Source organism: Podarcis gaigeae, assembly GCF_964106915.1.
Source record: "Podarcis gaigeae genome assembly, chromosome: 11".
NCBI classification, from domain to species: Eukaryota; Metazoa; Chordata; class Lepidosauria; order Squamata; family Lacertidae; genus Podarcis; species Podarcis gaigeae.
The window spans coordinates 12,907,592-12,935,520 of NC_139687.1; the positions used below are offsets into that span (position 1 = coordinate 12,907,592).

At 43.2% G+C, this 27,929-nt stretch overlaps 1 protein-coding gene and 2 long non-coding RNA genes across 4 annotated transcripts in view; 1 reads left to right on the forward strand and 2 right to left on the reverse strand.

Annotated features, from left to right (window-relative positions):
- ROR2 (receptor tyrosine kinase like orphan receptor 2) overlaps positions 1 to 27,929 on the reverse strand; it is a 157,985-nt gene that overhangs the window by 117,683 nt on the left and 12,373 nt on the right. The window lies entirely within an intron of this gene.
- On the reverse strand, positions 507 to 5,307 carry LOC310826842. The gene is made up of 2 exons (XR_014556018.1): positions 5,204 to 5,307; positions 507 to 884 (listed from the first exon to the last, which is right to left on the reverse strand). It is a non-coding gene; the product is annotated as an uncharacterized lncRNA (long non-coding RNA).
- On the forward strand, positions 5,571 to 5,831 carry LOC310826863. The gene is made up of 2 exons (XR_014556042.1): positions 5,571 to 5,673; positions 5,708 to 5,831. It is a non-coding gene; the product is annotated as an uncharacterized lncRNA (long non-coding RNA).

Here is a 27,929-nt window from a genome sequence, read left to right on the forward strand (position 1 = left end):
TCTGCACTGTGGAAGGACGTGTGGGTCCAGAATTGGCCTCCACAGTCACTTACAGACTCATTGTTAAAACCGTGTTTATGGAAGACAATCTTACTCGGCTACGAGGGATCGCCAAAGAAGAAAAATACCAACTTGGTTAGAGACATCCATGTGATCAATCCCATTTATGTTGTTATAATAGCAGTCCCTGTGGTAAGGAAGCATGCTGTGAAAACTCAATGTCTGAGTAGGTACAAAGCCCAATATACTAGGTGCTCAATATATATTAGCCTGATTCTCCAGGTGCTCTCTTAGTCCAAATATTGAGGAGAAGGAAGCAATTATAAACAAATAATTCACTTATTGAGATTCTACCCCCCCCCAAAAAAAATTGCCATTTTCATTTGTTCCATTGTCACATAATAGCAAAAAACTAGAGTGACATTCTCCCCCCCACCCCGCCCCACCCCGTGAACTGCCCTGAGACCCCCAGGTATAGGGTGGTATAATAATACTAATAATTAATAAACAATAATAATACTGGTTTTTTTTGGACGAAAACATTGTATTTAAAATTTTTAAGGGAGAAATGTTTTCGATTTTTTTAAAGCACAATTTAATCCATGATTTAGAGCTGATTAATGCATAATGATGCTCAGTCCAAACCTGTATTTTTTTTTCTTTTTCTTATTAGGCTCCCTTCATTCTGTCACCATTATACAAGGGGCTGTGCTGTTACACAGAAGAATTCTTTAATCACTTCTGACATGCATCCACTTTTCTACTTGGCTTGGCCCCAGCAAACAGAGTCGTGCTCTACCTCACTTAATTTCTCTCCGCAGCCTTCCCTTTTCCTTTGGGTAACATACCTCATTTCAAAGGTTACAACTTGCCACGAGATTCATCTAGAGAGGAAGGACACAGCTGGCTCAGGAACAAGGTTTTTCTTGGATTCACACTGTGCTCAATATCTAAAGCAAAGAGGTATCCAGACTCAAGGCTCCCTGGAAATTTCCCCTTTAACCTAAACACGCTTTTCTCTAACTATAGATGTTAAGGGGTCTTATTGTGGTCATTCAGCTGTTTGGGGAAAACACAGTGCACATATTCTGCAGAGACATGGGATGGGAAAATTTTCCCACTACTATGCTTTTTTCCATGGAAAAGTTTCCATTACTAAAATGCATTGCTTTCTAAAATTAAACAATACCAATGAACCTGAACAGTTTCAAAGCACAGTTAAAGAATAATATTTTCCTCTTCTTGAAGCCGGTGCAGGATAACACCACCCACATAGTGGTGTTCTAGTGCCCACTCGAGAAAGGGGGAAAGAATGGGGCATGCTGGCACCGCTCCACTGTTGCCAACCATGCCTTCCATCCAGTGACAGAAACTAAGCTAATCGCCAAATGGCTTCTTATACGTATGTTGCGGTGGCCACAACAGAACGTCTAGGCGCCATTTTTTTTCCTCCAGTGAAGCTTATTGTTATGGTTGTTATTATTATTAGTTTCGTTTCTATACAACTTTATATCTTAAAGAAAAAAATCTCAAAGCGCTCTACAACACATTAAAACATCACATAAAACAATCCAGAATAAAACTAATTCAAGCTTAAAGGAAAATCTTTCTTCTCTAAGTGGCATTTTACTTTCCCCATATACATGTACCTACTTAATTTATATAGCTGCCCCATAACAGAAGTACTCTAGATAAAAAAGGTAAAGGTAAGGGACCCCTGGATGGTTAAGTCCAGTCAAAGGCGACTGTGGGGTTGTGGCGCTCATCTTGCTTTCAGGTCAAGGGAGCCGGTGTTTTTTCCAGACAGCTTTCCAGGTCATGTGGCCAGCATCACTAAACCACTTCTGGCACAATGAGACACCATGATGAAAGCTAGAGTGCATGAAAATACCATTTACCTTCCCCCTGCAATGGTATCTATTTATCTACATGCACTGGTGTGCTTTCGAACTGCTAGGTTGGCAGGAGCTGGGACAAAGCAATGGGAGCTCACCCCATCACGGGGATTCAAACTGCTGACCTTCTGATTGGCAAGCCCAAGAGGTTCAGTTGTTTAGACCACAGCACCACCCATGTCCCAAATAAAGAAGCACACAATCACTGATAGGTCCCCCTGCCATTGTGAGGCTCAAAGCAATGCCTCCCCAGCTGTTGCCATTGGCTGTGGGTTTCTTGTGATGTCACAAAAGCCCTTGGCAGCTGAGTGGATTCCCACCATTCCCAGATTTGGCATTATATGAGCTCCTGTGTGCACTCAGGGCCTTTGAAAGAATGAGTGTTTCCAAATACGTGGAGCAGCTCTATACACATAGGCCCTATTCACAGCAGTGCTGAAGGAGCAGTCAACAACAACAACAACACAACAACAACAATTTATACCCTGCCCATCTGGCTGGGTTTCCCCAGCCACTCTGGGCAGCTCCCAACAGAATATTAAAAACACGATAAAACAACAAACATTAAAAACTTCCCTAAATAGGGCTGCCTTCCGATGTCTTCTAAGAGTCAGATAGCTGTTTATTTCCTTGACACCTGATGTGAGGGCATTCCACAGGGCAGATGCCACTACCGAGAAGGCCCTATCTCGCAGTGCGGAAACCAGCAGAAGGCCCTCGGCGCTGGACCTCAGTGTCCAGGCTGAGTGATGGGGGTGGAGACGCTCCTATATTGGGCCAAGGCCATTTAGGGCAGGCATCCCCAAACTCAGCCCTCCAGCTGTTTTGGCACTACAACTCCCATCATCCCTAGCTAACAGGACCAGTGGTCAGGGATGATGGGAGTTGTAGTCCCAAAGCAGCTGGAGGGCTGAGTTTGGGGATGCCTGGTTTAGGGCTTTAAAGGTCAGCACCAACACTTTGAATGGTGCTTCCAGCAGACACAACCTCCCTCTGCAATGCATACACACTGTGAGAAACATGAACACACCCCTAATGAGTACAGGATCCAGGGCTAAGCTCAGGGACGTCCAAGCTGAGGGGCAGGGAACCTCTGGCCTTCCAGATCTTTTTGAACTGCAACTTCCATCATCAGTGACCATTAGCCATGCTAACTGGGGAAGATTGGAGTTACAGTCAAAAAACATCTGGCAAGTCACCGGTTCCTCACCCTCAAAGTGAAGCGCTCAATAAATACTGAACTGGAAGTTATGTTCGCACTTAGTTAAGTATAAAACAAAAACAGAAAAACCCCTACTTTAAAACACATACAATCCTCTAATATGTCCCTGCAGAATCATATTATTTCTATAATAGCCACCAGCTCATGCTCTGCAAACCATTTGATCAGACAGTTGCTCTCTAAAACCAGCAACTTGACAAGACACCCAAAATAGTAAGGTGACCAGAATAACTTTCACCAGAACTATTTTCTATTGGCAAAGTGTTCACATGTGATGTTTTAAAATTTAACAGATGTTCACTGTTCTGCTAGATTTATGATAACCACACTGCATTTTGTTTTGGACACAGATAATCTAATTCTCATATCTTGATCATCAAGCTTCTTATGTAAACGTCTATATATTTTACCTTTTAAATATTCTGGTGTATAATTGTGTTAGTCTTTTAGATTACTTACTGTCAATTTCTATCCTGTCCTCACATTAAGGCCATGGAAGGTACAGTAATAATAGTAATAATAGTAATAGTAGTAATAATAATAATAATAATAATAATAATAATAATAATAAAGTTGCATACTTAAAACTGGACAAAGGTCCTTGGATTTAGTTCCAGAACTACTTTTAATTTTAAGAGCCAGCAGCGCGATTTGCTATGCTGTAGTTAAAGTGAAACCTGTCTCTTTGGAACAGACTTCCTTTGTCCCAGAGCCTGTCTCCCCAAGGCTTAGCAATTCTTAGCCTTTCCTTCCCAATTGCCACCAGCTCTTCCACACACTGAGACCCTACAGGAATATTCTGTAAATAAACTGCCACTGCATATGGGACAGGTAGCATTTCTGAAAATACTAGCTGGATTTCAGCCTCCCACCGAGTATGCTAAATATTTTTTCAAGGGATACTCAACTACATTTTCTCGAAGTGTCGCCTATCAAGAAAATTAATGACATTTTCCCTGCCTGATGCAGAGGTTGCAGGTTACACTGCGGTCAATGTGACATTACGACTATGCCTGACTGGGTGCCAATCTATATAAATCAACATAATCAAGTAGTAAAGCTTCTCCTGGATTGTACAAGACCAGGAACAGTCTCACCATCTGAATGGCTCTTTAGAGAAAATGTACACATCTAGCACAATAACAGAATACCAGCTCAGAACTGCAATACGTCAAGGACTGCTTCTTCCCATATGAACCTACCCAGACCTTGAGATCATCTTCTGAGGCCCTTCTTCATGTGCCTCCTCCTCCTCTTCCAGAGGTCCGGAGGGTGGCAACACAAGAACGGGACCTTCTCTGCAGTGGCTCCCTGTCTATGGAATGCTCTCCCCAAGGAAGTTTGCCTGGCACCTTCAGGTACTTTAGGCACCAGGCAAAAACATTCCTTTTTAACCAGGCCTTTGGTTGATCTGATTGACATCCTACCCTTTTTAGAATGTGGTTCTTTTGGGGGGGTTTTTTATTGGGTTATTTTTTTTTGGTTTGATTTTATATGTTGTGGTCTTGTTTGTGAACCGCCCTGAGACCTCCGGGTATAGGGCAGTGTATAAATTGAATAAATAAATAAATAAATAGTAGAAAATTTTCATGTGGAAAAGGCAGGCTAACCTCCTTCCTCACATGCTAGCTTTTGAAATACGGGGATATTCCTGAATGGGGAGCAGCCCAGGAAACTCTGTTATGTCACTATTCTGCTGCATTAGTTTCAAGTCCCTAAGCCTGTAGCCTTCCATATATCGTGGGAATACAATTCTCATAATACCTGACCATAAAATAAACGTAAAGGACCCCTGGAATGATTAAGTCTAGTCAAAGGTGACTATGGGGTTGTGACACAGATGTCACTTCGGGCCGAGGGAGCTGGTGTTTGTCCACAGACAGCTTTCCGGGACATGTAGCCAGCATGACTAAACTGCTTTTGGTGCAATGGAACACTGTGGCAGAAACTAGAGCGCTATTTTCCTTCCTGCTACAGTGGTACCTATTTATCTACATGCACTGGTGTGCTTTCAAACTGCTAAGTTGGCAAGAGCTGCGGCAGAGCAATGGGAGCGCACCCCATCGCAGGGATTCGAACCGCTTACCTTCCAATCAGCAAGCCCAAGCTCAGTGGTTTAGACCACAACACCACCCATGTCCAAAATAAACAAGCACACAATCACTGATAGGTCTACCCGCCATTGTGAGGCTCAAAGCAATGAAGACAATGCCTCTCAGCTCTTGCCATTGCCCATGGGTTTCTTGTGATGTCACAAAAGCACTTGGCAACTGAGTGGATATAAAGGCAGGCCAAGGGGAAAGCCCTTTTCTGTTTCCAGCAGGACACACCTGACAATGGATGTGGCATTCAGCACTGCCCAGGTTTCTTCCACTTGGAGGAGGCAAACTGGTGAATGGAATGAGGCAATCCTCTGGCAGTGGGATGCTAGGGAGCAATAATAAGGCAAGTTTGTTTGCTTGCTTGGAGATTGCTGGTATCCATGGTTGGAAACTGGTGGATGTCTCATGATGGACCTTAGAGAAGCTGGCAGATGTTGGTGGATGGAAGCCAGTGGCTTTTGGATTCGGAAGTTGGTGGAGGCTACAAGGCTAAAGCAGACTGATGTTTGTGGATGTCGGCTGATGGAAGTTCACCTTTGGAAGACAGTCAACAAAAGCCAGTGGATATTTGTGGACTGAAGCCCAGGCACGAACGTGAATGGATATCATGTTTTTGAGTGTCGGCTGGTATATGTTTGTGTGAGTACATGGTCAGTTTCAAATGTGGCTGAGGCAGAATGATGTTTGCGTGTGCACAAATGTGATATGTGAAAGGTAGATATTCATGAATAGATGGCATCCATGGGAGGGGGATATTGGTTTCACGGAATCAGAGAATCGAGTTTGGGAGGGACCATGAGGGTCATCTAGCCCACCCCCTTACAATGCAGGAATCTTTTGCCAAATGTGGGGCTCAAACCCACTGGCATGCTTTTGAACTGCTAGGTTGGCAGGAGCTGGGACAGAACAATGGGAGATCACTCCGTTGCGGAGATTCGAACCGCCAACCTTCTGATCAGCAAGCCCAAGAGGCTCAGTGGTTTAGACCACAGCTCCACCCACACGCCCCTACCTAACCATAGGCTGTGCTGGCTGATAGGAATTGAAGTCCAGCAGCACCCAGAGCACCATATAGATTCTCCATCCCTACTCTAAAGATCAAACTTACGATTAATGAATTCCCTACCCCTGGAGATATGCCTAGGTCTGAGAAGGTATAACTTCATTGCTTGCAATTAAGGATCCTATTCACATGGTCACAGAGAACCACTTTATTTTGCACAGAATAAAATTTTGGAGATTTATTCCCGATTCAGACATCTAACAAAGTTCTCCATGTAACTGAATCCCCACATTCATTCCTGAATTGGGGAGGAATAAAATAAAATCTTTAGAAATGAAAAGTTAAAAACAACAATGGAACATAACCCTTTCAAAATGAAGGCACAGAAAGTAGACAGTTAACAGAAATGTACACAACAGTCAAATGACTTTGCCATTTTTCTCCATAACTGATTGTGCAGAACAATAAGTGAAAAATATCCTCCAGCGAAAGGTTATCAACTTGACATGTTTTTCCTGTAATATTTTTAATCCCTCTAGGACAACACTGCATTGGATTCAGAAGAATCTTAGAGGTTATTCTTTCCCTCTTACAAAAGATATATTGTTTCTGTATCTTTATTTTCTATACACTAGCACTGATGTGTAAACATTTTTATTTTAAGAACGGATTTTTTAGTTCATAAATCCCTCAGAAAGGATTGGCATAGTTTCTACTACTAAAATAAAATACAGTGGCACCTCGGTTTTTGAACGTAATCTGTTCCGGAAGACCGTTTGACTTCCAAAACCTTTGAAAACCAAGGTGCAAAGGGCGGTCTGCAAATTCAGTAGAGAAAATTGGGGGGAAAGTTCAGCGGACAAGGCGTGTTCAAAAACAGAAGCATTTACTTCCGGGTTTTCAGTGTTCGAAAACTGAAACGTTCAGCTTCTGAGACTTTTGACAACCAAGGTACCACTGTATGCTTTGAAGGTCTAGTCCTGAAATACTGTTTCACAGTCCTGAGACACTGTTCCTAATACAGCTACATTTCCCCCTTGCTGGATTGGGGCAATGATATCATTTATACAAACACAAAGAAGAGCTAGGGTGATATCCAGCCTCATACTCAGAGTAGGATCCCCACCCCACAACAAATTATTTTAATGTGTCTACGCCAAATATCACCACTAAAACACTGTTGCTCCTAGCTTTATTGTTTTCAGCAGCTTAACTCGTCTACGGAGCTATTTTTTGTTAAGAGCTATATCTGCTAGGTGGGAGATCAGATTGCCAAGAATCCACCATTGAGAGACGCAAACTCTCTGCTATCACAGAATTACCCTTGACAATGGTATAGCTAAGCCTTCAAAAGAGAGTGTGCAAATTATGAGATATCCCTCCCAATTGAAATCAATGGACAACCCAGATGACTTATCTCCCCAATTCCTCCACTCTCCCCACAGCCACAACAAAGGATAAAACTCTGGATAACTTTTGCAGACTGTCTTGGCACAGGACCAGGGCTATAGAAATTCCAGCTAGATAACTCAAATCTCAAATTATAAGATGCAAAACTTTGAGGCTCATCACTGTAAAGTTATTAAGGTAGAACGAAGTGAGGACTTGAGGGTGGGAATCTTTATACAAAACATGCAGGGAGAGCACTAAATGAATAAATATGACCACACCACCACTTATATCCTCCAAGGACTACAACTCCTGTTGCAAATTGGGCTGCCAGAAGCAAACCCCGCCCCCCCAAAAAAGCCAGGTAGGGGGCTCATCAGGGAGACCATCGAAACAGGACCCTTGTACCCCCTCCATACTTCTTCCTCACAAAATTGTCCTATCCTTTCTTCTTTCAGGTTGCTAATGTCTTATTTTGTGTATATTTCCAGTATTCTGCAAGCCACTTTGAGGAGTGCATTTTAATCCCACATGAGAGGACTGTGTTATTTTAAAATTTCCAGAACAATAATTGAAACATTATGTCCACAACAATGCCAGAAAATTAGCGTGCCAAATATTTCCCTGCATGCTGACTGAGCTGTGAAAGGAGCTAAATGGTAAGCAAAAAAAATCTATATCTTCTAGCCTGTCTATTAAATGGTTCTAGTGATTCATTACAGTGCTCATCTGAAGAAGTAATTCTGAAAAGCTTGTGTTAGGGCATATTTTCACTTGGGAGATAGGGGATCATTCACTTGTGTTTCCATTTATTTTAATTCTAGACTCCACCAAGACCCAAGTAATATTCACATAAAATAGGGCTCCTGAAATGGCATAGAAGATATCCCACATGAAATAGCTCTGGCCGCCTACCATTTTGTGCTGTGGCAATTTATGCAATAATAAAACATATTCTCGAGGTCTGTGAGTTGAAAGTCACATATGAAATGCAGCTGATGGTACAACTAGAACAGACATTTCCATCTTGGGTGGTCTGTCACACCAGCTTCTTAGCAGATCGAGCTCTGGGTGACCAGACCAGAGGACTACACCGTGTAGTCTATGGGTTATACAGAAAAAGCCCTCAAATCACATGGACCAGCACATGGGCGTTCTACAGAATACTGCTGGGTTAGCCAAAATGTGGAATATTATGGTGTAGGACTCAAGTTCACAATGTGGTTTATTGGACCCTGGTAATTAGGCAGATTAATCTGAAACTGAAGACAAAGCTTTCCAACTCAACTTTATAGAGCATATAATTTTACTATTAGCCCTTTCCTCTTGTATATTATTCAAATCAGATAAAATAAGACTTTGTAACTACTTGGTACAATTTGTGTTATTTAAAAAGAAAACTACCATGGCTTAATCTCTGCGAATCTTAACATTTTGCACATGTAGTTTTAACATTTCTTCCTGCGTAACTTGTTTCTTTTGCACTGTTACCTACACAAAAATCTGTGTCCCTTAGGCAGTAGTTGTAAGTTAGGAAATGTAAGTAATAATGAAAAACAACATCAAGAATCCAACATAGTTCTTCCAGGGATGTATTTATTAAAAGATTTATACACCATCCTTCAGCAGAGCTTATAGAGGATGATTTGTTTTGTAGTATGCGCTCCTAACAATACAAGCCTATACATGTACATGTTTACTCACAAGTAAGGCCCACTGAGTTCAGTTAAGGTTCACTTTGTGTGCAAAGCATTGCAGTCTAAAATGCACCAAGTTTCCTCCACTTTAATAGAGAAAAGTAAGAAACCAGGACTGAACTAAATATAAATATCTCTACGTAGCTCCTCTCCCAGTTTTACATGTAGTGCTTTTTAACATCCCAAGAGAAGTACCTACATATATTTATGAAATACATAACCATGGAATCAGTTGAAAAAGTAGCTGGCATTACAGTTTTTAAATTTATGACAGACATTGGAAACATTCCAATGACCATCTTGCAAGATCCTATCGTGAATATTTTGCTGAACATATGGAATAGTATTATAGGATGGACTTCTACAATTCCCAGACCAGTTTCGTGGCTGACAAAAAAATGAATGGAGACTAATTTCCCAATGGGGATGAGAACATCTGTCTTCCCTGACTTAGGAGGCAAATAGGTTGGACACACATATTAAACTGTTTCAGGAGGAGGAAAAACAGTAAAAAACCATCACAGTCCATTTCTCAAATAGGTACATTTTGAAAAAGTGTAATTGCTTAGTGTACAATCCACCAAGAACTTCTGGAAGTCTTCCTGAAATGAGAGAAAGATTTGTTTCCTTGACACTTGCATAGAAAAACTTCCTAGTAAGGTAAGGTAAAGGAACTCTGGATGGTTACATCCAGTCAAGGGTGACTATGGGGTTGTGGCGCTCATCTTGCTTTCAGGCGAAGGAAGCCAGTGTTTGTCCACAGACAGCTTTCCAGGTCATGTGGCCAGTACGACTAAACCGCTTCTGGTGCAATGGAACACCATGACGGAAACCAGAGTGCATGGAAACGCTGTTAACCTTCCCGCCAAAGTGGTACCTATTTATCTACTTGCACTGGTGTGCTTTCAAACTGCTGGGTTGGCAGGAACTGGGACAGAGCAACGGGAGCTCACTCCATCACAGGGATTCGAACCGCCGACCTTCCGATCGGCAAGCCCAAGAGACTCAGTGGTTTAGATCACAGCGCACCCACATCCTAGAGACTTCCTTATACATTGTGTTCATGAGTACTTGGTTAACAACAGATTTGATGTGAACTACATTCTTCCTGATTCGCAGTTCAGTCCCTAACAGCTCAATGATTCTGCATGGCTACTCAGAAGCAAGCCCTACTATGTTCAATGGGACTTCTTTTAGGGAAGTGTGCCTAGGATTGCAGCCTTAGTCATTATATTACTGTATCTCTCTCTCTATATATAAACAACTTGGGTCTTGCTAATCCCCCTGCCGTCCCCCCACATCAGAGGTCAGCAAGCTGCTTTTTTTTGAGAGAGAGAGAGAGAGAGAGAGGAGAAATGAATGAATTCCTGTGCCCCACAAATAACCCAGAGATGCATTTTTAAGAAAAGCACACATTCTACTCATGTAAAAACACCAGGCAGGCCCTATAAATAACCCAGAGATGCATTTTAAATAAAAGGACACATTCCACTCATGTAAAAACACACTGATTCCCGGACTGTCCATGGGCCAGACTGAGAAGGCAATATGTCCGCATCTGGCCCCCGGGCCTTAGGTTGCCTACCCGTGCCCTACATTAACCACCATGGGGGCTTCCCCTTCATTCTCCATGCAACTGTTAAACCACCTTTTCTCCTCCCCAGCCCTCTTTTTGAAGCCACTTCTTTCTTTTAATTCAGCAGCCCTAATTCACTGGTTTTAAGCAACAGCAAAAGTTTGAGGGCCGAGTTTGCCTATGCCGGTCCTAACACATCTTTTGTACTACCAATTTTTCCCTTAAATTCTTTTTTAACTTGTTTAACTTCCCTAAGTCTTCAAGTACCAGAGTTGTGGTTTTTTTTTAAAAAAAAAAGTTAGCCAGTGGTTAAGAAAGTGTTCGCCGCAAGTATGCTGAGAGAGAGACTGACTTAAGTTCTGGCCTGATAATTAAGTTGCAGAAAGAGGCACAGGTAATCGAGGCAACCTAACTGCTGTATTATAATTTAATGAGCCTTCAACTAATATTAGAGTATGAAAGAACAGATACTACATTCCTGCCATTCTAACCTGTCTACAGCTTCCAGTAGAGAAAAGTGCGGACGAGGATACAGGGCCCCTCTTCATGAAAACAAATTTCATTAGTAAGTTTCAGAGCAAGTTAAATGTTCAGATGACATGCCTGACATTTAAAATGTTAGCTGAAAAAACACTTTTTATCCTGAAAGGAAGAGAGACAGAGAGAAACCAGATGGCAATGGCAGAAAATCAAACAACACAAGGGTTATTCAATTGCATTCGCATGGAACTCTTAGCTGGCTGCAAAAAGAGCTCCAGCCGAACCTTTCAAGCACAAAAACTTGGGGAGTGCATACATGTATTTCCCAGGACATTTCCATGCATGGGGTGGGAAGCCAGATATGTGAATAGCACACCCCCACAAGTTCCATATGAATTCCCAACAACCAAGCAAAACAGCAGGATCTCGAGAGCTACGAACAATTTGTTTGCCAGAAACCGTTTGTCTGGTGGGCGAGGTTTGTAGCAGCAACCTCTGGGACCAACAAAAAGGCACTTCTTTAAGCATCCATGCTTGTGGGACACAAAATTGTGCATGGTGACCGAAATACAACAGGCCCATAGCTCTGGCATGCTCTCTCACAGATGATATTCCAGCTTCCTTCTGTGACCGTTTAGGCTTTCGTCTTTTCAATATCATTATTTTTAAAGCAAGTTCCTATTTAGCTCTTTTATTGAAGGTAAAAATCTGTAGGCAGCACTCCACCCAATATGTCACAAAGTAATAAAGTCTCAGTGTTCAGTCAATAAGTACAAAAGCGTTCAGGTAATAATGAAGCACTTGCACACTTCACATTTTATTTTTAAGGGTGCTAAGGTATTTAATAAATTAACCTTTAACCTATTATACTACTGTCATCTAGATTGTGCCACACAGGCTCCAAAATTGTGGGCTGCAGTGTACTAAAAATAATCATGCGCCTTCCAGATAAATATTTAAAGGCGCACACTTTGGAAACAACAAAATACATCTCTTAACAAACCTTCCTGGAATTACTTCCCTCCGTTTCGCTGCCACAAACACAGACCTATATCTACTATTATTTCTGGTTGTTTGTTTGAAGTATTAGTTAAAGAAGCATGTATTTAAAATATTTTAAATATTACTAATATTTTAAACAATTACCAAGGCAAAATTACATGTGATATTAATTGTGTGAATGCAATTAACATGCACATTTTAAAAACGTAAATACTACTTTGCATTTATTTATATATTTATATACCACTTTTCAGCCCAAAGCAATGGACAGCATATTGCAACAAAATACACAGTAGAGTGCAATCAAATGTCAATCCATCAAAACAATGTGAAACATCAAAATCACAACATGGGAGGACCACAAAATGGCAGCCATGGGAGTACGAACTGTATCACAATCTCAGGAGGCAGAAAGCAATTAGTTCAATGCTTCCCCGCATTCTGAAGTCTAGAAAGCTGTGCTCTCCTTCCACCAAAGCTGTTGTTTCCAACTGAAACCAGTGAAATCTTCCCTCCAAGAGCAAGTAAGAACTTTGCAGGGGGGGATTTTGTGCAGACCACAGCAGCGGATGGCTAAATTTTCCCTTCCTACCCTACTGTGGTGCAGATCCTGCTTAAAACTCCCTGTGGCTACAATTTCTGCTTATAAATGAGCTTAAAACGCCAAAAGCAAAGTAGTCTCGGCATTTACTGCTGTGTAATAACCTACCCGCTGCAATTCCAAGTGATGCAGAATACAGTCGTGCCTTGGAAGTCAAACGGAATCCTTTCAGGAAGTCCGTTTGACTTCCAGAATGTTCAGAAACCAAAGTGCGGCTTCTGATTGGCTGCAGGAAGTCCAATTGGAACCCGCGTTGGATGTTCAGTTCCAAAAGAGAGTTCAAAAACCAAAACAGTCGCTTCCAGGTTTTGATCATTCAGGAGCCAATTTGTTCAGAAGCCAAGGCGTTTGAGATCAAGGTACAACTGTACAACAGTTCATGTTACCAAACATCCCCACCTCTGCCAAATTCTATAAATATAGCCCAACATCTGTTACCAAGATACTATGACACGTCCAGCATACCGGTACATATTCATAATCTGCAACCAGAAGAAAGAAAGGGTAGTAAAGAATTATGCACTACTAGTCATGACAGCTATATGTTGTCTCCAGTATCAGACATGCTGTGCCTCTGAATATTATTGTTGGAGAACACAGCTTGGAGATCTTGCTTATGGGTCACCCCCATTTTATTCTCACATTAAACTTGTGAAGTAGAGGAGGTTTAGAAATGGTTGCTGACCCACAGACATTTCTTCATGGCTTCATGTCTGAGTGGCAATTTTAACCTAAGTAGTACTAATCCTATATAAACACTCTAACCCAGGGTGCAAGGTAAAAAGTTAAAGGTAAAGGATCCCTGGACAGTTAAGTCCAGGCTAAGGCGACTATGAGGTTGCAGCACTCATCTCGCTTTCAGGCCAAGGGAGGCGGCATTTAACCACAGACAGCTTTCCGGGTCATGTGGCCAGCAGGACTAAACTATTTCTGGAACACCGTAACAGAAACCAGAGTGCACAGAAACGCCATTTACCTTCCAGCCTCAGTGGTACTTATTTATCTACTTTTACTGGTGTGCTTTTATAATAATAATAATATTTTTTATTTATACCCCGCCCTCCCCAGCCAAGACCGGGTGGCTCAGGGTGGCTAACAACCAATATAAAAACAAATTGATTGAAGTACAACTTAAAAACAATATTAAAATACAACATTAAAACATTAAAATGCAGCCTCATTTCAATGGAAACCCACATCAAAAGCTTTTTGGGGATGAAAACATCAGGTCTTCACCAAGGCTAACTATCCAGACTGGTCCTACATGGGCCAGAAAAAAGCCAGGTAAGTCCCCAGATAGGAGTTCCATCACAGGAGGAGAAAGGAGAAAAAAAAAGAGGGGGAGGGAATCAAATTGATTCCAAGCCAAAGGCCAGGCGGAACAACTCTGTCTTATAGGCCCTGCGGAAAGAAATCAGATCCTGCAGGGCCCTGGTCTCATGAGACAGAGCGTTCCACCAGGCCGGAGCCGGTGTTGAAAAGGCCCTGGCTCTGGTTGAGGCTAATCTAACTTCCTTAGGGCCCAGGATCTCTAGGGTGTTGCTATTTATGGACCTTAAGGTCCTCCGTGGGGCATACCGGGAGAGGCGGTCCTGTAGGTTTTCGAACTGCTAGGTTGGCAGCAGCTGGGATAGAGCAACGGGAGCTCACCCCGTCGTGGGGATTTGAACCACTGATCAGCAAGCCCCAGACTGGCATATTTTGTGTGAGCTACTCACAAACCAGAAGTAGATGTCTACTAATGCTACCATCCTTGCCTCTCCTTGACGTTTAGAAAGCTGGCAAGGGATGGCTGCCCTTTCCCTGCCAACAATTGCCATAGGCACTGAAGAGTCCCACATTTGGAAGTCTGATCTAAGCTCTGCTCCACCACTGGTTCATGCCTGAAGCAACTGAGGAGTTGGGAAGTTGCTCAACTCGCTTTCTCATGTAAAAATTGGACACACTTTGCACTTGAATGGGGGCAGAATCAGCTGCCATGGTCCAGTCTATTTAGGCCATAGGGGAAATGGGAGTTTTTGAATACACCAGAAAAAAGGAAGAAGCAACTGAAAACCAGCAAGAAACAATGAATTCAGAAGAAAGGAGATCTCATCCTAATTGCTACAGAAAGGGAATCCACTACCTTGAGAGTCTGCAAAACCTGCTTCTCTAGAGGTTTTTGGGAGGAGATGGGAAAGCCATCTGGCAGAGGTATTTTAGGTATAGGATATCCCACTGCTGGAAAAATCCCAGATGCCTGAAAATGTGGTGCTGATTCCTAGGCAACTGAAATGATTTCCCAGCTCTGGGAGTTCCACTGCACTCAATGACCCACCAAGTTCCAGCCAACATTACGACTCTAGATGCAAAGCAGGTATGCACAAGTGTCAGGCCAAAGGGAGCTGCAACGCCTCTTAGAGAAGCACAGGGAGAAAGCTTATAACCGCCTGTTGTTTCAGTATGCACAAGGCTTGAAACAAAGGAAGGAGAGGGTTGGATTCTTTGCAGGAAAGAAAGCAGGCCCAGGAAAGGGCAACCAAGTGGAAACAAGCTATAAATACCCAAAAGGATTCTGGAACAAGAAACGACGTGGTAGGAGTTCAGAGACACAGGTGCTTCTTTCTGAGCTCAAGCCAACACACAATATCCAGATTTTTAAAATGTATCAACACATGCAATGTATCAACCTTCTGCTGCTGTATTTAAGGGCCACTTGCAACCCTCAATGCATTGGGGTTGTTTTCTAATGCTTATCATCTTATTCAATCTCCCCAACCCTTTCTGCAAATGGAACATTTATTTAAGACTTGCATTTGGAAAATCTGTACATGAAGGAAGTATTTCAAAAACTCTGGAAAAGCCCAGTGGAAAAGTAACTGTGTTAGCTCAAGTTTTATTACCTTAAAAGTGAACAGAAAATAAACAGATTCAACAGAACACAAAATCATCCCTCATCCCCGCCCTTTTGCATTACAAAAGTGAGAAGTAGAATTGTTAAGTGGTAAAAGCAGGTAATCGCAGCTGCATCGGCCAAAACTCCAGCACATGTTAAAAGGAAGCAGAGGAGGAACATGGCTGGTATTTTATTTCTCTTTGGTGCATCAGAGAAACCAGAAAAGTATTGAAAGACTTTTGTGAGTGGGGACAGACGGGACTTTATTGTCACCAAATGCATTCTATGTCATCTAGATTGGAGCGCCAATGGATTATCATGCAAGGGCTGATTTCAATTCATTATCACAACGATTTTGGCGAGACAGAGCACAGAAAGAAAAAATTAAAGTTAAACCCCACCTAAACCTCTGCAGCGCTAGGATACATCAAACAAAGTCTGGGTGCTTTATAAAATACATTTATCAATTAATTGCTCAGAGTCCCTTCACACAAACATTCTTCACAATGTTTTCTTCTATGGGGAAAGCACTGTAGACAACAGCAAACATTTCTACTTAGCTAAGCTGCAACCACAGGACATGGCAAAATGCACACATGTGTACTCATCGCATGTGTTGTATTTATTTTTAGTTGTTTGTTTGATTTTTATTTTATTTTGACCTAGTAATCATAAATAAATAAGAATAAAAATGTGCACCCCACCACCGAGACCATTCCATTATAACGATCCAAGCTCCCAAAACTTCAACACCTCTTGTGATGGTTTGACCCCTTTCCCTTTTAACACTATAAATTCTACAAACACCCTCCATATCACCTCAAAATCATTTCTGTTGCATATTCCCAGTCTTACCTTAATGGCACACGTTAGTTTATCGTTAATATCCCACACCTCTTTATACCATTGTTCCATTTTATATTCTGCTTACCCCTTCCACTTCCTAGCTATAATAATTTGTGCAGCTGTCAATAAATTTGTGAGCAAGTCCTTCAAGGCTTGCAAACCTTTCACCCCATCGTAAATTGATAATAATGCTACCCCTGGACATTGGGTCAGCTTCAACCCAGTGATTTCTGTTATCTCCTTAAACACACTTTGCCAAAAAAAAATTGTACATATTTACACACACCCCCCACACACACACATGTGAACATAATTCCCTGTTTTCTGGAATCCCTTCCAACCTAACACCGAATATTCACATGTAGTATTTCGACAAAGTGTGTTCTCCTTCATGGAGAGCACGTGTTGCGGTGGGGGCCACCAGGACACTCCAAAGTTGGGGGCGGGCTAACTGATCGTTGGCCACTGATGCGACTGGGGCTTCCCTTGTTGTTGGGAAGAAATTAATGTTGCCATTTATTGATTGACAGCCAGAAATGCTAAAACTCCTTGCATGAGGCTAGGGCTTCCTCTTTTCGCCCGTGCAGCGGATTGCCCGTCCCTCCCTCCCTAGAATAGGGTTGTTCGCTTTGACCTTGCTATGCCTGTCATGGAGTCGTCTGCTTTGGAGCGGGGGCCTGGTAGGAATTTTGTCCATCTGGCTGATTGGCTGGGGCCATTTGGTTTTTGCCTACTGCGTAGCAAATGGTCACAACTTGTAAGGTTGCGGTTAGGCATTGGTTTATGGTTTGGTTGGTTGAGGGGCATGGATTGGCTGTGCCTGCCCCTCTAACGCTGCTGCTGCAAGGGATTCCGTTAAAGGAATTGGGGGCTAACTATTGCTTGTCCACTCTGTCAAGGGGGCTCGGGCCATTCTGACTTTCGCATCATGCGGAATGTCAGTCTGTCCCCCATGGTGGGGGCAGATAGTCACAACCAATGCCTAAGCAACCACTCACAAATTTGTATTTTAATAAAGTTGTGGCCAAAATTATGCCAAAAAACCTTAAACAAAAATTCTGTGTGATGTGTGAGGTATTGGGGTGGACCTGGGGACCTCGACACGCAATCAGCTATATCCACCCAAGGCATGGCCATGTGAAGTTACCCTCACCCAGATGTCTCAAAATACTGGGTGCCCAAAAGATGCCAACAACATTGAATTTAAGCAAACCATTATCCAGTGTGTAAGTTCTGACAGACAGTCGATACACATGTTGACTACAGCTGATCATCCACAGTCTCCTCATTTTCCCCTATCCCAAATTGGAATAAGAACAGAAATACTCTCATGACCAGTTTCTCATATTTCCTCATATGAGCAGACCACCCAAAAAGTGCTTTATTGCAAAGACTGAACTGTTTGGTTTCCCTAGAAGTAGAACGACTTTTATCTCATGGAGTAGACTTATTAATACCACAGAACTGAAGCAAGAAATACACATGTAAAGTCCTGGTGGAATTCTAAACTTCTGAGCGGCTTACAATTAATAACGAAGTGGATCTGGAGCCAATAATAACAGTTAATACACAAGAGTGGTTTTTTGTAGCGGATAGAGACTAAGGACAGGTGGAAGCCTAAATAGCCAGATTCCAATCGGGCCTGGAAAGTGTTTTAAAAGATACAAACTCCATTATGAATTGCTTAAAACACACCCATTCACACAACACGGAAGTGGAAATTATTTATTTCAATCCCAATGTGAACGGTTATCCAAACTTTTCCATCTCTCACTCAGAAATGTCACGTTCAAACTGCAGCAATTAATGGTAAATGAGAATACAAAGTATGTGGTTAACAATGAATGTCTAGGATCTTAACAGTAAAATAAAGAGCTGTGAAACTATTTCAAATTAAATTTGATGCATTCCACATTTTCGCTGCCGGAATAGAGCAGGAGCTCTTGAGAAAATCATATTTAAAACAAACCAAGGTTTTTTTTGTGGTGAAATGTTGTTATACAACTATGCAGTTGTTATATGCAACAGCAACAACAAAATCAAACTGCAAATCTAGTTCTAGGCTGACAGCTGTCAGTGAGCCAATTTTACTTGATATGATGGGCCTGCACCACACACTGAGGAAATGATATACACATTTAACGTGCATATGTGCATGCAATACTATCAAAACATATCATTTCACCCAGTTACATCCCAGCCCTCAGACATGTCAGACAGTAACTTAGACACTTAGAGCAAATTCGGATCAAGAATATGCCATGAGAGCCCCATGTCCCCCCAAAATGGCTGAAGCCCAATCTAAGTGAGAGTAATTCATTAATAAATTGTAACAACAACAGCTGTGACCTATCCAGAGGAATAGGCTTTCAAATCTTCATCTCTCATTAGGTAAAATGGACCCCTGGACAGTTAAGTCCAATCAACGGCGACTATGGGTTGCAGCGCTCATCTCACTTTCAGGCCAAGGGAGCCGGCGTTTGTCCACAGACAGCTTTCCGGGTCATGTGGCCAGCAGGACTAAACGTTTCTGGCACAAAGGGACACCGTGACGGAAACCAGAGTGCATGGGAACGCCGTTCACCTTCCCACCGGAGGGGTACCTATTTATCTACTTGCACTGGCATGCTTTTGAACTGCTAGGTTGGCAGGAGCTTGGACAGACCAACAGGAGCTCACCCCATCGCGGGGATTCGAACTGCCGTCCTTCCGATTGGCAAGCCCAAGAGGCTCAGTGGTTTAGACCACAGTGCCACCCGCGTCCCTAATCTCCCATTAGGAAAAGTTTTCAAGCAGAAACCTAAATCCACAGCTCTGCCATTTCCTCAGGTGCCCTCATTGTTCATTAAGCAGACAGTCCTCACAGAAACTGATCAGTAACAACAAAAGGCACATTTTGAAGCTAGCACTCAACTAACAAAAGCAGAGCTTGGATACTGATCATGCGCTAATAATAATAATAATAATAATAATAATAATAATAATAATAATAATTTGTTATTATTTATTCCCCAGCCACTCTGGACGGCTCCAACAGAATATTAAAAACACAATAAAACATCAAACATTAAAAACTTCCCTAAAAAGGGCTGCCTTCAGATGTCTTCTACAAGTCAGATAGCTGTTTATTTCCTTGACATCTGATGGGAGGGCATTCCACAGGGTGGGTGCCACCACTGAGAAGGCCCTCTGCCTGGTTTAGAGATTAGGGCTTCTATAAAGTTCAGACCATTATGAAAGTATTGTCTTGATTCCCCTGAGATCTCCCAAGGGTGTCGTGGATCTTGACTACCTGGAATTTGCCACAACTTCCACCAGATCATCCCATGGAAACACATCTTAGCAAACTAACAGCTTTTAGCCTGATACAGACTGCCTTTTTTTGGGAGAGGGGTGTCAAAGAAGGGTTAATAATAGCACACCAATTAAGTGCAAGCCACAGCAGCATGTGCTGTCATATACATACCTACTGAATGGTATTTCCTCCTTCACCATTATTTGAACCAGCCCTTAATGTAATGGAAATTAAATGATGGTTATTTTATTTAGATATTTTCAGCGGGCTGAAGCCCCTTAGAGCACAGTCTCTCTCAGAAACAAATTTAAACTGGTTTGGGTAAGTTCAGCTGATGGTGCTGGAAGACATTCTCCACAAATGTATAATATCTAACAGCCAAGCAAATGCAAAAACCTACTGTAGTTAGGAAATATACTCAACTGCATAAGACGTAAAAAAAATAAAATTAATTCTGCATTCTAACTTGCTGGACAGAGAAGCCATGTATGATATCCTATAGCTAAATTAGCTCTCAGCAAATAAAGGAATGTCTGAAAAGAAGTTTAATTTTTTGCATTTCATCTTAAAGTACAATTTAAAGCTGCCCTGAGCTTCAATTAACAAATAAATTATTTTTTCTCCCCCATTCCAGAGGCTAAACTGACCAGAGTAGAGATATCTTATCACCTCATTAGTCTCTTCTTAACCACCAAACGATGACCAATGCAGGATAATTCATTATACGACAGAATGTTAAAACAACGAACACGTTTTTGTACTTTTTTGCGCCCTCTCTCTCCTTTTCCGAAAGGCAATGTAAACCATAACACTTGCAAAAGAAAAGACCAGTGAGGGAAGACAATGGGACAAGGTAGAATAAATAAAACTGTGGACATTTTTCCAACGTAAATTTCATTACCATTTGGCAGTCTCTGATGTGACGTGACTAATTCAGAATCAGAAGAGAGAACAACCCTGTCAGTTCAAAGACAAAGAGCAGTAGGACTCCTTACATACCCACCTTCCTATAAAACAATGGAACAAATAAACAAATTAAAAATGGCAACCTGCCCTATTTCACTAATTCATCAGTTAGATGAAGTAAGGGGTGTGTTATGAAGGAGCCCAGCTTTGCAGATGACACCAAATTATTCAGGACAGGGAAATCACAAGGAACTTCAAAAGGCTCTCCCCGAATCTGGCGTGGAGACAACAAATGGCAGACAAAGGTCATTAGAAGTGCAAAGTTGACGCACACTGGAACCAACAAATCCTACTTCACACATGGAGCGTGAACAGTCTGCAGCCATCCAGGAAACAAATATTCCAGGGTCACTGTGGTGACTTTACTAAAGTCCAGCTCAACATATTCACTCATTCTCCTCTCGCACAGAATTATCATCACAGAAGGCGTAGAGGAGAAACCCATTGGCTCTACCTCCACGGGTTACCATTCCTGCATGTGGGGGCATGTGTTCGAGTCTGAGTGTCTGCTATGGGGAGTTTGTTCTGTTCAAATACACATCCCCCTACGGTTCCTCCAAGCCCCCTGTCCCCTACACACAATGCGTTGGAGGATAAATGGGCAGCCTGCTGTTGTCAAATACCTCCCTGTGTGGATTAGAACCCAGTTCCGCAGCAGACCTTCACCCCGCAATACACATAAGGAGAGAATGAGTGAACCGGGTACATATGGGCAATGCCAGGATTCCAGCTGACCATGGGTGCTGAACCTGGAACCTGAGAGATATCAGGCATGATTCAACACAATAAAAAAGTGAACAGGGTGGCCATACAATAACTACTAGGGAAGCCGGTGGCACTGTGGTCTAAACCACTGAGCCTCTTGGGTTTGCCAATCAGAAGGTCGGTGGTTCAAATCCGCACAACAGGGTGAGCTCCTGTTGCTCTCTTCCAGCTCCTGCCAACCTAGCAGTTCTAAAGCACACCAGTGCAAGTAGATAAATATGTACCACTGTGGTGGGAAGGTAAGTGGTGTTTCCGTGCGCTCTGGTTTCCATCACGGTGTTCTGTTGCACCAGAAGCGGTTTAGTCCTGCTGGCTGCATGACCCAGAAAGCTGTCTGTGGACAAATGCTGGTTCCCTTGGCCTGAAAGCGAGATGAGCCACACAACTCCATAGTTGCCTTTGACCGGACTTAACTATCCAGGGGTCCTTTAGCTTTCTTACAATGACTACTGCAATCGAGATAAAACCTATTTGGGGGAGGGGAAACTACTTTTGCCATTTTTATGGATGTTTATTGTTTGTTTACAGATGGCTGCCTTGGTGATATTATCTTGTGTCGATTGCATGATTCAACACAGCCACACAACTCTGCCCAGAGCAGGAAGCTGCAAGATATTAACAGAACAAAGTAACTTGGTAACGCCTTGCATGTGCTTCCATAATCAGCCTTTCTCCTTGGTCTGAGCAATACTGAAATTCTGCTATCACTTTGCTTTCCTGTCACATCTCTACCTTCCAGATGCCCCACAATGCAGCAGTCACGACTTCACTTCACTTCCAGGAACTTGCCCTTAGGCTTGGCAAAAGCCAGGACTAACAGGCGATGAAAAAGGCATTACATACATCTATATCTATGGTGTTGACACGGATTGAATTGAGGTCCAGAAATTAATTCAGGGTCCACTAGGAAGCTCTATTTTTCTTCTTCTGATGATGATGATGATGATGATGATGATGACAGAATCCCATCCACTGTACCAAGCTCAGAGAAGGCCATGGCTCTCCCAGATCATGGCGGCACTGAGATCCTTTAAAGTCTTCAGCCTTTCTCAACCTTTGGGTCCCCAGATGTTGTTGAACTACAACTCCCATCACCCCTAGCTAGGAAGGCCAGAGCTCAGGGATGACGGGAGTTGTAGTCCAACAACATCTGGGGACCCACAGGTTGAGAACCGCTGCAAGTTTAAATGGAGATTCTAGAAAGTGATTCTGGTACCTTATGTATACAAAATACCTGAGCTATGTCCCCTTACTTACACATATACAGTCATACCTTGGAAGTTGAACAGAATCCGTTCCGGAAGTTCATTCGACTTCCAAAATGTTCGACTTCCAAAGCACAGCTTCTGATTGGCTGTAGGAAGCTCATGCAGCCAATCGGAAGCCAAGGAAGGCCTGTCGGACGTTCGGCTTCCAAAAGAATGTTTGAAAACCGGAACACTCACTTCCAGTTTTCGATTGTTCAGCAGCTGGAACGTTTGACTCCCCAGGTGTTCGGGAGACGAGGTACAACTGTATAAAAATTCTCACCACACCTATTAATTATAGCTACTACCTCCCCCACCTAAAAAAGAATGAAAGAACTGTAATTCTCGAGAGCTTAGGAAATGCTTTAAAAACACAAAGGCGTCCTCTGACCACAACAGGAAAGATGTGGGATTGGGAGTCAAAACAATGAGAACCACATAAGCATGGCATGAGTTTAAAGCAAGCCACGCCTTTGTTAGCTACATCACTCATGAGTTGGGCTACACAGGGACAAGGAACCCAAATGATCGAACCTGCCTGCTGACAGAAAAGCCGAAGATCATTTACTGGGAAATCTGGGGAAGGCAGCAGACTAACATGGAAGAAGATCTAGACAAGCCTATGGCAACCTGGTTGCCCATCTATATCTACTTAAATTGTCACTCTCGGTCTTTTCTTTTTCTTCTGACCTCACTGCTTGCAATTCCTTCATGTATGTATACAGTGGTACCTCAGGTTACATACGCTTCAGGTTGCATACGCTTCAGGTTACAGATTCCGCTAACCCAGAAATAATGCTTCAGGTTAAGAACTTTGCTTCAGGATGAGAACAGAAATCGTGCTCCGGCGGCGTGGCAGCAGCAGCAGGAGACCCCATTAGCTAAAGTGGTGCTTCAGGTTAAGAACAGTTTCAGGTTAAGTACGGACCTCCGGAACGAATTAAGTACTTAACCCGAGGTACCACTGTACTTGAAAGTGAGGCTTACACTTCATGCACAGGATAAAGTGCCTCTAGTAAATTACTGCTTATGCCATAACAAATCTGTTAGTCTTCATAGTATTACAATACTAGTTTCCCTATAAAATCATATAATTGTAGAATTGGAAGGGACTCTGGGGTTCATCCACTGTCCCTCAGACATTGTGGCGGGCTGGAGAATTGGCACCAGGGGGGGTGGAGCTGGAAGAAGAGGTAAGGGGGGCAAGTAATCCTCCACCCCACCCCCCAGCCCCAGACGCTGCACTTACCTTCCCTGGGGCTACCACTGCCACTGCTGTTTCTTGTGGGTAGGCAGAGCGAGCTGATATGCTCCGCTCTCTGGCCCACAGGAGCCCCAGGGTGGCAGCGGAAGGAAGATGAGCGGCGAAAAAGAGCTGGCTCCAGAGAGGGGCTGCTTAAAATGGTGCTCAGCCAGCTCAGTCCAGCCCCCTTCCTCCTCTAGGCAGGGCAGGGAGAAGCCAGGAGGAGGGAGGCAGGAGGCACCGCCACAGTGTGTGTGAGGGAGGGGGAATGGAATGGCACAGGGGGGGAAATGGCGCAGCCTGAACGAACAGACTCTCCACACCAATCCACAAACAGTTCGCAGGCCGGATCCTGAAGGCAATTGAGCCTGATCTGGCCTGTGGCCCTTAGTTTGCTGACCCCGATCTAGTCCAACCCCCTACAATGGAGGAATCGCAGCTAAAGTGTCCATGACAGATATCCATCCAACCTCTGCTTAAAAACCTCAAATGAAGAAGAGTCCACAACCTCCTGAGGGAGTCCTTTCCCCTGTCAAGTAGCTCTTACTGCCAGAAAGTTTTTCCTGATGTTTAGTTAGAATCTCCTTTCATGTAAATTGAATTTATTGGTTCAATATATTATTGTTTAAATATCACTTACATTTCTTCTTTATGACACTTATTCCTAAGTGCACTCAAAACTCATTCAGGGCTATAATCAACAAAGTTTTTTTTTTTTTTAAAAAAAAAAAAAACCTTTGGCACATTCCTGAAAACTAGATGTAATACATTTCCTTTAAAATTTATTTAAGGAAAGGAAGAAATGGCTGGGGAAACCCAGCCAGATGGGTGGGGTATAAATAATAAATTATTATCATCATCACCATCAAGAAAGAACCTTCTGCCTGTCAGGCCAATTGAAAAAGAGCACATTTTATATAACATCTGAGCATGGAGTGTTCTGAAAAGTTTATGTGCAGTGACAACAAGCCCTAGAAAGCTGGTCTCGTGCATCTTTGACCAGGCGTAGTATTGACATCCCAGCACACAGCAGTAAGCACTGTAAAAATACCATTTGATAATATGTGATGCACACAGTGGGAGTGTTCAGAAAATCATATTGCATCTTAATAAGCTGAGATGGGAACAAGGTTTTGGGGCACGCAGAAAGCCCATTCATCAACCAGAAAGTATTCCATTAATTACAGGTTCCCATTTTGTCCAAACTCGTAAACCATAGTTCACAACTTCAGAAAAAAGTTGGATGTTAAGCCATCTTCAATCCATGGCTTGATATCTTGGCTTGTTCTGAAGCTGTCAACCATAGCTTCCTGGTTTGGGGAAAACAGGAAAGTATTGTAAATTAAAAGCTTTCTGGTTTGGTGGTTTCTTTGCTCAGGAAGAAGAGCAATGGGGTTGTGTGTGGCGCCAAATGGCTTGTTCATATTTCAGCTTATTACACCCAGATGTGATCATCCAGGCACTGTATACTCATGGGCAAGTATACTAAGCACAACTGGCTTGCAACAGACAAGAGACCCATCTTGCACAAAATCGTTGAATGGTCATCATCACATGCCCAGAAGCACCCTAGAGGAAAATCTTAATTCACTTGATGCAATTTTAATTTGAATTTTAGAAAAAAATCTATTAACTACTTCCACATTAAATGTTCTGAACCTGAAAAATATTATGAATGATCTTCACAATGGAAAAAATAAAACATTTTCTGGGATAGTTTTATGATTCAGTTAGACAGTTATGAGGCCTGTGTTGAAAAGTTAACTTTCACACTCAATTAATCCCAACTCTAACCTGCTGCAGAACACTGGCTGAATTTATCTTTTCTTTACGCAGCATGCAAAGCCTTCTAGTTAAATACACAAAAGTATAGAAAAATAATGTCAGGGCATTAAATTGGGAAAAGCAAGCAAATTCAGTTACAGCAGCCACTTCACTGTGAAATAATACTTACCAGATGAACTGAATGGCTTAAAACTAGTCTAGCACATTCAAGCAGGATTGGCCTAAACTACTGAAGAAAATGTTCAAGTTACAGCTATTAGGGGATGTATTTAGGAGTTTGGTAATGCGGGATATGCAAGCTTTTGAATTTCATGTAACTAAAGGCAGGCACAAAACAGGTAACTCAGTGGTTCTCAAAACTTTTTGCGGCGGCGGAATCCTTGCAGTAAAATCTTTTAAATTTATACTTTTAAAAGTAGGGATGAAACTGACTACTGGGAGAGCAAGCAACAGAGAGTCAGACAGAGCAGCAACTTTGAAAAAGAATAAAAGAAGCTCTTATCATGCAGAGTTCTTCTTATCTTAAAGGAGCAGCATATTTAACCCTTGCTGCCAGGCTGCAGCTCACAGGAAGGTGCTAGGAAACATACATGGGATTCCATGATGTTTCAACAGCACATTTAACCCAGGAGCAGGGTGGCATGTGTAAACAGCACTGTTTACCTGGCTTTCCAAAAAAAGCATTGTTTACCTGGCTGTCCATAAACCCCATTTACAGCATAATGTGGATGGGGGAAGATGGCTTAGAGCAGCATTGTCCAACAGGTTGATTGGGATCGACTTGTTGCTGTTGTTGTTGTTTAGTCGTTTAGTTGTGTCTGACTCTTTGTGACACCATGGTCCAGAGGCACTCCTGTCTTCCACTGCCTCCCGCAGTTTGGTCAAACTCATGCTGGTAGCTTCGAGAACACTATCCAATCATCTCGTCCTCTGTCGTCCCCCTCTCCTTGTGCCCTCCATCTTTCCCAACATCAGGGTCTTTCCCAGGGAGTCTTCTCTTCTCATGAGGTGGGCAGAGTATTGGAGCCTCAGCTTCAGGATCTGTCCTTCCAGTGAGCCCTCAGGGCTGATTTCCTTCAGAATGGAGAGGTTTGATCTTCTTGCAGTCCATGGGACTCTCAAGAGTCTCCTCTAGCACCAGAATTCAAAAGCATCAATTCTTCGGCGATCAGCCTTCTTTATGGTCCAGCTCTCACTTCCATACATCACTACTGGGAAAACCATAGCTCTTGGCAATCTGTCGATCTCCCCCCCCCCCCAAGAAAAAACCAGCCCTTTCCCAGAGCCAACGCTTCTCTCTCTCTCTCTCTCTCTCTCTCTCTCTCTCTCTCTCTCTGGAGGAGGAGAAGCAAGCGGGCATGAAGAGGGCAGAGACAGGGCCGCCTTACCCATAGGCACTAAGGGTGCGATGCACCCGGGCACCGGGCTCTCAGGGCACCAGGCCGAGAGTCCGGGACCCGAGAGTCGAGTCCGGGGAAGAGCCCGCCCATCGGTCGGAGCGCCGCAGCAGGCTCTTCTGCTGCGGGCGGCTCTGCGCTGCAAGTTCGGAGGTGACCAAGCCATGGAGATGCTGAGGCGGCTGGCTGGCTCCGCCTTCCTGTGCACCTGGAACTGGGCAACCTGGGGGGGCACTGGGCAGATCTTTGCACCCCGGCACAGCATATGCTTAAGACAGCCCTGGGCGGAGGCATATGCAGACTGAGAGACCAGGCAAGAGAAGCCCTGTGCAATGGCTCCTCAAGAGAAAGGGCTGGTTTGGAGAGAGAGAGAGAGAGAGAGAGAGAGAGAGAGAGAGAGAGATGCTGCCGGACATTCCAGGATCCAGCCCTCGAGGAGAGGACTGCCTTGCCCCCCCTCCCCGCTGTAAAGCGATGAGCTCTCTCACTGAGCGCAACGAGGCTTACTCCCAAGTAAACACGCACAAGGGAGTGGGGGACCCT